The sequence below is a fragment of the Lissotriton vulgaris genome, chromosome 1_1, assembly GCF_964263255.1.
Source record: "Lissotriton vulgaris chromosome 1_1, aLisVul1.2, whole genome shotgun sequence".
In the NCBI taxonomy this organism is placed as follows: domain Eukaryota; kingdom Metazoa; phylum Chordata; class Amphibia; order Caudata; family Salamandridae; genus Lissotriton; species Lissotriton vulgaris.
In genome coordinates, this window is record NC_141685.1 from 1,839,056,200 (window position 1) to 1,839,069,587 (window position 13,388).

The following is a 13,388-nucleotide window of genomic DNA, read 5'->3' on the forward strand; positions in this document are numbered from 1 at the left end:
GGCCTATTTTAATTTTTTCATTTCTCCCTTTTTAAGATATATATTTACATGTTCATACCTGGTGCCTTATTCAGAAATATAAATGTGGTCACAAATAGAAGTTTATGACCACATTCACCATTTTATGCCTGAGAGGTATTCACAAAGGAATTCCTGGTTAGTGTAAAGGTATTTAATGCAGTGGATTTTTCTGCTACAAAGGGGGAAAAATCAAAAGCAGTACAATAATCTAATTAAATGTAGTGAGAAGTGGATGTTGTAAAATGCTTGTATTACTGACTATTGAGAACAATAATATTCAAGCATAAAAATATTGTGTCAAAAACAAAATGTACAAAAATATCAAGCTTACATATTTATTTGAAATATTTAGTAAATGTTATGATTTAAAATACATTGAACCAATACATTATGTTAAAATCTATCTATCTATCTATCTATCTATCTATCTATCTATCTATCTATCTATCTATCTATCTATCTATCTATCTATCTATCTATCTATCTATAAATATATATATTCACTGAAAAAAACATAGGTTTCACACATGTTATAGTTAGCTGGACATTTCACTCATATAAAACCTTTGAAATTCCCTGTTATAGTTAGTTCAGCTAACTATAACTTGCGCACCCGCAATGCACTGCTGATGACGTCACATATTACATCACTCATGACATGGTCAGTGACATTATTCATGACATCACTGATGACATCTCAAATGACATCACTGATGACATCACTGATGACATCATCCAGTGAATGTGTGTTTTTATGAAGTTTAAATATGTTTTATATATGTATATCTAAAGGTCGATGGAAGAATGAATGGTTAAATAAGTGTCTAAATGGATAGTTTTTTTCTAAAAATTCATTGTACAACTGACTTATTAAGTATATCTTAGTGAATAGATGTATTAGTGAGTAATGTTTAAATATTTAAATATCTGCATCAGTGTCTCACTTTGTGTATAAGTGGCTGCATGGGTTGGTGAGTAGCTACATAAGTGTGTGTATATCGATTATTAGTTTGTTTTTTGAGTATCAGTATGAGTGTCTGTATGGTTCGGTAGGGGATATTACTTAGAGTATAGATGCATGAACGAGTGGCTCACTGTTTGTATGTGTTTTGAAGACAGCATGTGTGCAGGACTGTGTGTGTGTATGGGCTTGTTAGTGAGTGAATGACTGTCTCAATAGTGTATTTATGAGTAACTACATATGTTTTAAACTAGTTTATGTCCGTATTGATGTATATAAGTAAGGATATATGAGAGTGACAGATTGGAAGAGTTCCTGTATAAATAAGTATGTGTTTCTATAACTGATTGTTTAAGAGAGCAAGTAGGTATACGTTTCTGTAGAAATAAGTGTAGTGGTGTGTGTAGAGCTGTATATGCAAGTAAATGAATGTTTGCTAGTTTATTTGTCTGTGTGAGTATATGTGTGAATAACTGTAGGTGTGTAACAGGATGTATAGGTGTATGAGTACATATGATGAGTAAGTTCATGTATGAGTAATTATATAGAACTATTGGTGAATGAGTGGATGTGCATGTAGATTTTGGAATTACTGAATAGGTTGTTCTAACTGGTATTGGTATCTCTTTTTTTTTGAAAGTTTTAGTTCTATTTTTGAATGTGTGTATCAAGGGTTATATTACGCTGACAGGAGGTCTGCTACTCTTTCACAAGGATGATGTCATCAGTGATGTCATTTGAGATGTCATCAGTGATGTCATGAGTGATGTCATTGACCATGTCATGAGTGATGTCATTGACCATGTCATGAGTGATGTAATATGTGACGTCATCAGCAGTGCATTGCGGGCGCACGAGTTATAGTTAGCTGAACTAACTATAACAGGAAATTTCAAAGGTTTTGTATGAGTGAAATGTCCAGCTAACTGTAACATGTGTGAAATCTAAGGTTTTTTCAGTGAATTTCTAAGGTTTTATAAATCCTAATTCTTAACTATAACGTGGCTGAAACCTATGTTTTTTCAGTGCATTCAATGTTTTTTTAAATGCTAATTCCTTACTATAACGAGTGTGAAACCTATGTTCTTTTCAGTGAATTTCAAAGGTTTTCTAAATGATAATTTTTAAAGGTATTCATTATATTTCAGTCTTTCTATTCTAATTTCCTACATTTTTATTATAATTATTTATAGTTATTTTATTTTTTAAGTTATATTTCATATTCTTAAGGTAAAATAATAACAAAACAGAAGTCTAAAATAATTTGTTTATTAATTCTTTTTTCTCCAAATGTATGAAAATTAAATTCTATATATTTCCTTTTTGTATAATCATACTGTACGCGTACAGTGATCGCACATACCTTGTACAAGTAATCATCCACTGTGCGTACCAATTCATACGTTACAAATATGTTTTGACATTATGCGTCGCATCGACGCTCCCGTGTGACGTCATGTACGACGCCCCGTCCGCGTAAGGTGCGAAAGTTTCTAATTGTTTAAAAACATATATTTATGTATTTAATGTACATACTAAGGAAAGACAGTATCTGGGATAATCATGAAAATACTTTTTTAAACTTTTAATAACCGTATATTACTTTTGAAAGCAATTACGAAAAATGCAACTGTACGTCGTACGTACTCGCAACGTAAACTCACAGTAATTGCACTGTAAGTGTATGCAAAGCCATGTGAGCAGAAAAGGAAAGTTTTGATTTGTTCATAAAACTTCATATTTAAACTGTTGAAAGACCCTTCCTATTTTGATCATTCTACTTGGACTTTCTCAAGAGAAGCATCTAGTCTGTGGAGCTGTACTCCTTTAGAACCAAACTATAAAATGGCTGCTCTTTTTGAAACTTTATCAGAACATTCCTGTGAGCAAGAATTTGTTGCTGAGCAGCTTCAGAAAAAGAGAAAAGAAACTTTCATTTGGAAGTTTTTTTACATATCCTGAAGGACCATAAAATAGTCAATGCACCGAAGGTAACTTGCAAGATCTGTGAGGTTACTCTTTCCAGGGTTGATCCCACTAAAAAGTAAAAAGGGGGGCCTTCGGCCGCCCCGCCCGCATGGCGGTGCGGCGATCCCCTCTGCCCTTGCCTCCCTGTGGTGGGGGGGCGTGATCTCCCGGTTTCCAATGATTACGCGGGAGGTGTGCGCCACACCACTGGTTGGCCGGTGCCCGATCCCTGATCCGGAAGGCGTGGTACAGACTTCCGTGTCAGAGGGGCGGGCGGCTAGGGGCAGGGGGAGGGGGAGGGGGCAGCCTGCCCTCTCCCCGAGTCCCCGGGAATAAAGGAGGGGGAGCGCTCAGGTGGCCATTCTTGTTGCCTGATGCTCCCCCACACTGGTCGTGCCCTGCACTCGGCTCGGGCCTCCTAATTTTCTGTTCTTATCTTTCAGGTCAATGATTGCCGCTGGAGTGTGTGTGAGCACGACATTAGAAGCAGACAGTCAGAGCGTGGATCGTACGCACCCGAGCGTTCATCTGGGATACCGATGTGTGGAGTACGGGACGTAGAACACGCAGGACGTCGACGGTAAGAGGAGAGCAGGAGGCTTGCATTTCATTGCTTCGTGTGGCCGCCGGGTGGGTCTACGTTAGAGTTTGGCCACCCCTAACAATGGGAATAGCCGGTGTGTTGCGGTCGCAGTTGTTTGGTGTCCATAGCCCTCTGCGTATTCTCCGTCTGGTGAAGGTACAAGGTGCACAGGTTTGCGAATCCGAGCAGTAAGAGTGTCGAACAGTAGACAGCAAAATGCCAGGAGCTAAGGGGGCTAAGGGGACGAAAATGGAGATGATATTGCAAGCCATGATGCGTAGTATGAATGCCATTTATAAGAGATTGGGGAAGGTTGATAGCCTAGAGGCTCGCGTGATGGCTAGGATTGATGATATTGCAGGCCCACGTGGTAGGCCCAAACGGCAGATTACTGCGCCTTTGCCAGATGGGGATTCTGACTCCTCACCTAAAAGGAGCAAGACCAAGAGATGGAGGCGCAGCGCACCCGCTCCTGCCCCTATGGCTGTTCCCACTACCCCCAAGCCGGTATTCCCGGCTCCTGTGGCACCGGCTCCTGCCTTGCCATCAGGGGCCCCTCCTGTCGGGCCGGCCCCGCCTGCCCCTGTTGGGCCGCTTCCATTGCCTCCCGTGCCAGCACCCATGGGGCCCCCCCGCCGGTGGTGCCGGCAGCAGTGCCAGATTCTTAAGCTCCGATCCCGCCCGAGCTAACTGCGCAGATAGCGGCTATACTTCCTTGGCTGCAGAAGGGGGGTATGATGCCCTCAACGCTAGATCATACTGCTGAGGCGGCCAAGATGGTGGAAAAGATTAGGGCGGCAACAGTCGCGAGTGGGGCTGCGGGCTCCTCTTCTCCTTCTTCTGCAGGTATGAATGCCACCCAACCTAATGGAAGTGACGGTGGACCGGCTCCAGTGTCCGGTAATGATAAGGAGGTGGCTTTGCCTCTCTTGGGGGATGGTTCGATCCCATCTAGGAGCGAAGATTTAGAGCAACATGTTTCGCGGGCGGTGAAGGAAATGATTTGGGCAGGAAAGTATATTTATATTTTCTCTCTGTTATTGGACAATAGGGAAATGGAGAATGCCAAAATTCTTAAAGAATGGATGCACCCTAGTGAATGGAGAGTACAGTGTGCTAAGGTTAGGGTGGAGGAAACTCTGGTTAATTGGATCAGGGCCTTCTCCATCCTTACGGCTATCACTGTTGAACGCCCTCCTAATGTACTGGCAGCGATGGCTTGCTACCAGTACAGGATTGTAGGGTGGAGCGAGCAGTACCCTGGGGAGGTATGGAAGGAATATGATGTAAATTTCAGGAAATCTAAGGAATTTGAATTGTCATTGACATGGGACAAGGTTAACTCGCTGTCGTGGCATAAGCAGTTCTCGGGGAACACGGCCCCCGCCCAGCCCATTAGTGTAGCCAATGTGTTCCCCGCAAAACCCCAGCAGCCCTTTCGGGCAGCACAGGGGAATGAGTTCCCGGGGAAGAATAGGGGGGGGGGGGGCGGGGAAAGGAAGGGTGTGTGTTGGGACTTTAATAAGCGCTCCTGTACGAGGCCGGCCGGCACATGTAGATTCAGACATGCCTGCGTAATTTGCGGTCACACCTCCCATCCCGAAACAACAGCAGATCGAGAAATGGTAATCAAAGTCAGAGAGGGGGGAAGAAACCAGAATAGTGTAGAAGGCACGGTTGGCCCCTCTCCCATTGACGTCCTGGCAATGATCCCATGGTTGAACAGATACCCAGACCAAGCAGCGGCTGCTCTACTACAGGAAGGTTTCTCCCAAGGTCTCCGGATGGAGGATACACAGGCAGCGCTCATTGTAGGAATCAGTTATCGGTGCAGTATAACCCTGCAGTAGTGATTGCTAAGATTGAAAAGGAGCTGTCCATGGGCAGGATAGCTGGGCCATTCCTGGAAGTGCCAGTGCCTGACTTTGTGTGTTCACCATTGGGTGTAGTCACCAAGAAAGAAAGGGCGAGTTTAGACCGATTCACAACTTATCGGCACCAAGAGGGACATCCTTGAATGATGCTATAGATGAGGGTATTTGTAATGTGAAGTAAGCTTCGTTTGACCAAGCAGTGGAGCTATTGCGGGGGTTGGGGTGGGGCACACTAATGGCCAAATCGGACATTGAATCTGCCGTTCGTATTTTACCAATTCATCCTTTGGACCACCACCTCCTTGGTTTCGCCTTTGAAGGCAAATTTTACATGGATAAATGCATGCCTATGGGTTGTTTGATTTCATGTGCATACTTTGAGACTTTTAGCACTTTTTTAGAGTGGGTCATGAGACAGTCCATGGGCCACAAACAGGTCATGCATAATTTGGACGACTTCCTTTTCCTGGGAGCGGCGGGGACTCGGGAGTGTGCTTTGGCATTGCAGGAATTTTGCATGCTCATGCGGGCTTTTGGGGTTCCGCTAGCACCTGGGAAGACAATTGGCCCGTCCACCTGTTTGGAATTCCTTGGTATCGAAATTGACACATTGAAAGGGTGCTTCGGGTTACCCAAAGACAAAGTGTTTAAGTTAAGGCGGCCCTGCGCCAGTGCCTGCTCAAAGACAAGGTTACCTTACAGCAGCTACAGGAGACGGTGGGTCAACTGAACTTTGCGGGTCATCCAAATGGCACACCCCTTCTCTCGGTCGATTGCCCAAGCCATGAAGGGATTGAGAGAGAAACATCACCGCACTAGGTTGTCATCCGAGGTTTGCCAGGATATGCGGATATGGACGGCATTCCTGGAGGACTTTAATGGCAGGATAGTGTGGCCCGGCCCCCCCACGACATCAGCAGAGTTGGGTTTATGGATGGACGCTGCTGGTAGCGTGGGCTTTGGCACCATCCTGGGGACCAAGTGGGTCGCCCAGAGATGGGCTGGGGAGTGGGGGTCGTGGGGTTTGACCACCAACATCGGATTCCTGGAACTATTCCCGATATGGGTAGCATTGATGGTTTGGCCGGAGCACCTTAGCAATCAGTCGGTGGTGTTCTGGTCGGATAACATGAACGTGGTAGAATGCATTAACCAACAAGCGGCACGGTGTCCATTCATACTGCGCTTGGTAAAGGAGATTGTGCTACAATTTTTGAAATGGAATGTGATTTTCGGAGCCAAACACGTGCCAGGCGATCTCAATAAGGCAGCTGACACCCTTTCTCGCTTTAACATGCAGGTATTCAGGGAGCAGCTTCCAGCAGCTGACCCCTCGCCAGCACCTTTTCCGGTTGCTCTCTGGCAGATTGGTGCCCCAGACTACCGCACCTCATGGCATCTACTTAGCCCCCAGGATCAAGACAGCATACGAAGGGGCGTTCTTGTCTTACTGTACTTTCTTAGGGCAGTAGTGGGAGGCTAGCTGGGCGCAGGAGGACAGTTTTGACGCATACCTAGAGTTGATGCACAGGGAAGGGAGCTCGGTGGCAGCTGCAAATAGGCACAGGGCAGCAGTTTCCTTCTTCGCACAAGCCAAGGGCATGAGGGACCCTACGAACACGTTTGTAGTGCGCAAGGCGTTGAGGGGCTGGCGCCGCATACAGGGACACTCGACAGATGCGAGAAAGCCGATTGGGCTGGTAAGGTTCACTGCCCTATTGTTGGTACTCCAGGGCGTCTGTAGCTCAACATGGGAGGTGCTGCTTTTCAAAGCTGCGTTCACACTAGCGTTCTATGGATCTCTAAGAATAGGCGAGCTGGTAGCAGCGTCAAAGGTGGACAAACTGGGCGGCCTTTAAGTGGCCTGTGTGGTGATCCAAGAAGATACAATATGGGTGAATATTCAAAGATCGAAAACCGACCAGGAGGGACGGGGGATACCATAGTGCTCCACCGGGCTCGGACCAACCTTTGTTGCCCAGTCTTGCATGTAGAGGCTTTTAGAAGGCAGCGGGAGGGTACGCTAGGGGGGGCACTATTGTGTCACACGGATGGTACACCATTGACCAGGTATCAGTTTAGGAGAGTCCTGGAGCTGGCCGTTGCAAAAGCAGGCCTGGATCCCACGGAATTCGGTACCCATTCTTTCAGAATTGGGGCAGCAACTGAGGCAGTTGCAAGGGGACTCCCAGCTGAAAATGTTAAAAGGATTGGGAGATGGTCGTCTGAATGTTACAAACGTTATGTACGTATTGACATGCTATAACATGGCAAGATGACTCACCCTTGGTATTTTCTGGTTTTGCAGTTTCTCGAACCTGTCACGCGGGGAAGGAACTCGCCGAATTCGGCAGGAAACGACAGCATCGCTACACAAGCAACAAGAAGATCAGCAGACATTGGTGACTTGGATTGTGGGCCACTCTTATGTGTGCGCACAAAAAACTTGTTTCTTTCAGGTGAAAGGAAGAGAAGGGCTGATGAAAAGGGGTTCTCTGTTTCCTTCTTTGGGAGGGGAGGCCTAGGCATTAGAGAGTTCAAAGACTACTTTCTGGAACTATTATCTCAGTAACCCGCCCCCCGTCAGTGGTGATACTTCACCTGGGGGAGAACGATTTGGCCAAGCTAGGGAGGCGCATCCTGATAGAAGAAATCATCCTCGGTGGCAGTGGCGAGGGGGGGACTCGGTCAAGGCGTTAAATCACTCGGTAAAGAGGATCAACACACAGTTGGACAAATTATTCTGAGCCCCCCGGTTGCAGATGATTCCCCACGGGTGTATTTGGGGGGAGCATTTCTACCTGCGGGACTGGGTACACTTGACTGAGGCCGGGAATGTCCTGTGGTTGAATAACATATTAGCATGGCTAGAGGGAATTGCGAGGTAATATGACCTTTCTTAGGAGTAGGAAGGGGGGAGGCCAGATCGTTGGGTAACAATGCTGGCCTGTGGCGGTAAGGTCATGACCGGTGAGCAGCTATTTTAAGGTCTGAGGGGGCGGCATCATCCTTTGGAGGTGTCCGCCCAGGGGGAGGAGGAGTCACTGGCCCCTCCTAGAACTTCAAGGGCAGCTGGTGACGCGAGTTGGGGCCCTCCTTCAGTGGTTAAATGGAGTTGACGGGGTGGACCGAGTAATTAACGGGCTCGGCTGCATGGGTGGACCGAGTAATTAACGGGCTCGGCTGCATGGGTGGACCGAGTAATTAACGGGCTCGGCAGCACGGGTGGACCGGGTAATTAACAGGCCCGGCTGCGCATACGCACCTGCGGTAAGGGCGCAGCTTGTAAGACCTGACACCGGTTAGCGACCTTGCCATATGGCCATAAATGTTAGTATGCAAAAATTTTCAGATGAGGATGTTAGATTCGGTTAGGAAACAAGCTGTATTAGAATCTTGTTAAGGTTAGCCGACCACACTTGTTGATATGATTGTATCTAATGTTCCTGAATATTTTTGCATAAAAATTGAATATTTTGTTTAACAATTTTATTATTTTGTATCTTAATAAATACGGCCGGGGGGTCTTGCGATCCCCCGCCTTCCAAAGACAAATCATGTTCCGTGTCAATGTGTTCTATGTTGATGTGGGTACACAGGGAGAGGGGCGGTAGCCGTCACTGACCATGTACTCTTTCAATACAACCAGCATAGTTCACCATGTCAAAAACTTGCATCACACAAACATTGCAGGTGAATCCTCAACCTTCAGTTCCTACTACCTCATCTCCACCACCACCTCCGCCGAGCAGTCCGCTTCCTATTATTGTGCCACAGTTTTCAGATTTGAAATTTCATTGTAAATATTGCAACAAATTACTTTGTTACAATCAGAAGTCTATTGATCTCATTTTGAAGACTAAAGAAGAGCACCTTTGTCCAAAACATTAATTTTGAATTTGAATTTGAATTTAAAATATTTATATATCGCTACATTCACCGTGCGGTTTCTTGGCGCTTGTGGAGACTAATTTAGCAGTAGGAATGAAAATACTAGTGAGGGGTAACAGAAATAAGGTCACTTAACATTAGGAAAAGCCTGGGTGAACAAAAAGGTCTTAAGATCTTTTCGGAAGAGGGAGTAATGTCTGGCCAGACGTAAGTGATAGGGGAGGGAGTTCCAAAAGGATGGTGCCAAGAATGAAAAATTGGCTCCGCCCCATTTCTTACATCTGTAACGGGGTACCTGGAGAAGTGATTGGGTGGGTGAGAGGAGCTCACAAGCAGGGTTTACTCTTTTAGCAGGGAAGAAATGAAGGCAGGGGCAGTACCCTGGGGCGCCTGAAAAACCATGCAACCATTTTTAAAAAGGGATCGCTCCCTGACAGGTAGCCAGTGTAGTGCCGTCAAAAGGGGAGTAGAATGATGGGAGCGGGGTAGGCCATACACCAATCTGGCCGCCTGGTTTTGAACCAGATGGAGCTTTTGCAAACTATACGCTGGAATGCCGTTGTATAGGGCGTTGGCGTAGTCTAGCCGGGAAATCACCAGAGCGGACATGATTAGTTTAAGTGCAAGGGGAGAGAAAAAACGAGAAACAGAGCAAATAGTTCGAAGAACAAGAAAACAGGAAGAAACAACAGAACTTATTTGTGAATGGAGATTGAGATGATTATTGATTTTAATTCCCAGCGTCTTAGCTGAGGGAGAAGGCGTGGGAAGGGGTCCTAAAGAAGAAGGCCAGAATAAAGAGTTCCAGGGACTGGAGGAACCACCCGTAAGAACCAATTCTGTTTTATCGGGGTTCAACTTCAGATGGTTGTGGTTCATCCAGTCCCTGATGAAAATCATAGTAGTCTGAAAATTAGTGATAGAGTGAGAAGAAGAAGAAAGATTAAAGATAAGCTGGAGGTCATCCGCATGATTGTAAACGGTGACCTCCAGTTGCTGAAGTGCAAAGATCAGAGGATAGATGTAGAGATTAAACAGAAGAGGGGAAAGAGAAGAACCCTGGGGAACACCACATATGACCTTGAGTTGGGTGGCCGAGAAATCCCCCAGCCGGACCGCCTGGGTGCGGTCCCTCAGGAAGGACGATAGCCAAACTAGGGCTGAGCCCTCGACCCCCGCCTCTCCGACACGAGAAAGTAAGATGGAATGATCCACCGTGTCGAAGGCAGCGGAGAGATCGAGGAGCACCTGAACCTGGTGGTTGTTTTGGTTCATGCCCTCCCTGAGGTTATTCAGGACCGACACCACGACGGACTCGGTGGAGTGCCTAGGCCGGAAGCCTGCCTGGCGGGACGCTAGGCCCCCATTGGCTTCTACATGGGCACTGAGGACCGATGTTACGTGTCGCTCCAGCACCTTGCCCAAATAGGGCAAAAGGGAGATGGGACGGTAGTTAGCTGGTACAGAGGGATCCGCGCCAGGCTTCTTCAGGATGGGCACTATGGTGGCAGATTTAAGTGCTGGGATTACCACCCCCTGGGCCAGCGAGCTATTGAGAAGGGAGATTGGCGGTTTGGGGCAAACAGAATAGATCTGTTGCAAAATATGGGCTGGACAGATGTCCGCCGGGGAACCAGACTTTACTTTGGGAAGTATTGCAAGAAACACTTCTTAGGTAAGCGGAGGGATAGAAGAAAGACAACAGTGAACAGTCGGGGGAAGGGGCTCAGCAAAAGTAGGGGAAGGAAGTGGGATATTGGCTTTGATGTTGCTAATTTTTTCCAGGAAGTAGGAGTTCAGAGAGTCACAGAGGGACTGGGTGGGGGGAAGCTTGAGTGTGGCCCTGTCAGAATAGGCCAGGTCATGAACAATGGTGAAAATATCCCTAGATTTACTCTCTGCCACCAGAATTTTAGCTGAGAAGTGTGCAGTTTTAGCGCCTAATATGGCCCTTGTGTAGTCGCTCAGCAGAGTCATATAATGGGTTTTTAGTAAAGGGCAGTAATCCTTTCTCCATTGCCTCTCAGCCCGCCGGAGGGTCAGCTTTTTTGTCTTCAGGTCATCGCCGAACCACTGATTTGACTCCTTGGATCTTCGGGTTGATATCCGACGTAATGGGGCTACCGTATCGCAGCCTCCAGCAAGCCAGGTATCGATGGCAACGGCTTGAGAGATAGAAGATAAACCCTCTAGGTTAGGTACAGAGTTCAAAAGGGAGGATGATAATGCAGGAAGATCTACCCTATTCCAGTTCCGCGCCCAGGTGTTTTTGGCAAGCGGAATCTTTGCTGCCGACTTGAGGCGGAGGGAGAAGGAGATCAAGGCATGGTCTGACCAGGGGCATGGGGACACGGACATGGAAGAGACAGAGGTATTGAGAGATCAGACTTGGTCTAGTACATGACCATGAATATGCGTAGGAATCTGCAGGTGAGAGACAAAATTCAGGGATACAAGTGAGTCAGAGAATTGCTCCGAGGCGGTACATTCATGAGGGTCTAAGGGCCAATAATTAAAATCCCCTAAGACTAGGACTGAAGCGTGATTAATCGCTAAAGTGACTAATAGGTCCTGAAATGCTGGCAAAAACAGGTGGGAGGACTGGGGAGGGCGATACATTAATAAACAGGTGAGTGAGGGAGAAAAGGCAAGAGAGCGAGCCACAAGGTGCTCGGTGGGATTAATAGGAGAGGAGGGAAGGAGTTGAAAATTGTGCTCAGATCGGGCAATAAGAGCCACGCCACCCCCTGCCTTACCCGCTGATCGGTCAGCGCGGAGGGCCACATAAGAAGAGGGAAGGACAGCCAAAAGAGAGGGCAGGGAGGACTCACAAAACCAGGTTTCTGTTAAAAGTAACATGTCAGGCTGGTGGGTATCGAGCAGCACAAATAACTCCTGGTGATGCCTTACTGCCGACCTAGTGTTGAGTAAAATAATGGACAAGGGAGGGGAGAGGGATGAGGAACCAGGATCGGGAACGTGGGACAGCGGAGGGATCGTGTGGGTAGGGATGGTGTGATGAGAGGTAGGATCAAGGCCAAGAGCAGAGATGTGCCTAATAATGGGCACAGCCAGGGGCCAATTGCCCTGACTAACAATTAGGTCCTTGGATGAATAAGGAGGGACATTAGGACGCGCCCCTGGCCCCGTCCGGCTGCGGACGGGCGCAGACGGGCTTGACTTAGGCGCCACTTCGGCGCGCCTTCGTCGCGCCCGCTGCGCTCGTCCGCTGCGCTTCCTCATTGGGTACGTTTAAATAGGGGCGGAGCGCGGGGGGGGCGCCGAGCTAGGCCGCCTGACCAGCCCAAAGGAAGATGGCGCCCACACTCCACCGAGCCCTGAAGAGGTGAGGTTAAAAGTTAGTCTCCTGTTGACTTGGAGAAGATAAAAACAATTATGAAGTCCAACGCCACTGCTCTCATTCAGCAGGGCGTAGCAGTCGCATTCAGCACAACACAGTCTCGTTCCTGACTGCAGGCGTGAACCCTCTGCCACCGGGGTCGCCTGCCTCCAATAGCGAGCGATGAAAGAAGTCACTCCTAAATAGGGACGGAGCGCGGGGGTGTGGCGCCGAGCTAGGTCGCCTGACCAGCCCAAAGGAAGATGGCGCCCACACTCCACCGAGCCCTGAAGAGGTGAGGTTAAAAGTTAGTCTCCTGTTGACTTGGAGAAGATAAAAACAATTATGAAGTCCAACGCCACTGCTCTCATTCAGCAGGGCGTAGCAGTCGCATTCAGCACAACACAGTCTCGTTCCTGACTGCAGGCGCAAACCCTCTGCCACCGGGGTCGCCTGCCTCCAATTTTATTTTTAACTTTTTTGTCCTGTTCCACACTTTTTTTGTTTCCAGTTCCATTTTTTGTTTTTTAAAAAAAAAAAACTTGTTGAAAAAATACAAAAAAAATACAAAACTAAAAAGACAAATAAAAAAGTTTTTATCAGACCTACCTTCACTGGTCAAAGAAAGACCTATATTTCTATATTAGTCTGTGAAATGTTGTAAAAATGAAAGTGTAGATCATAAATGAATAAATGAATACATTAGTAGTGTATGGTGAATGTGAAACTGCCAAGTGAGAATGAAAGTGA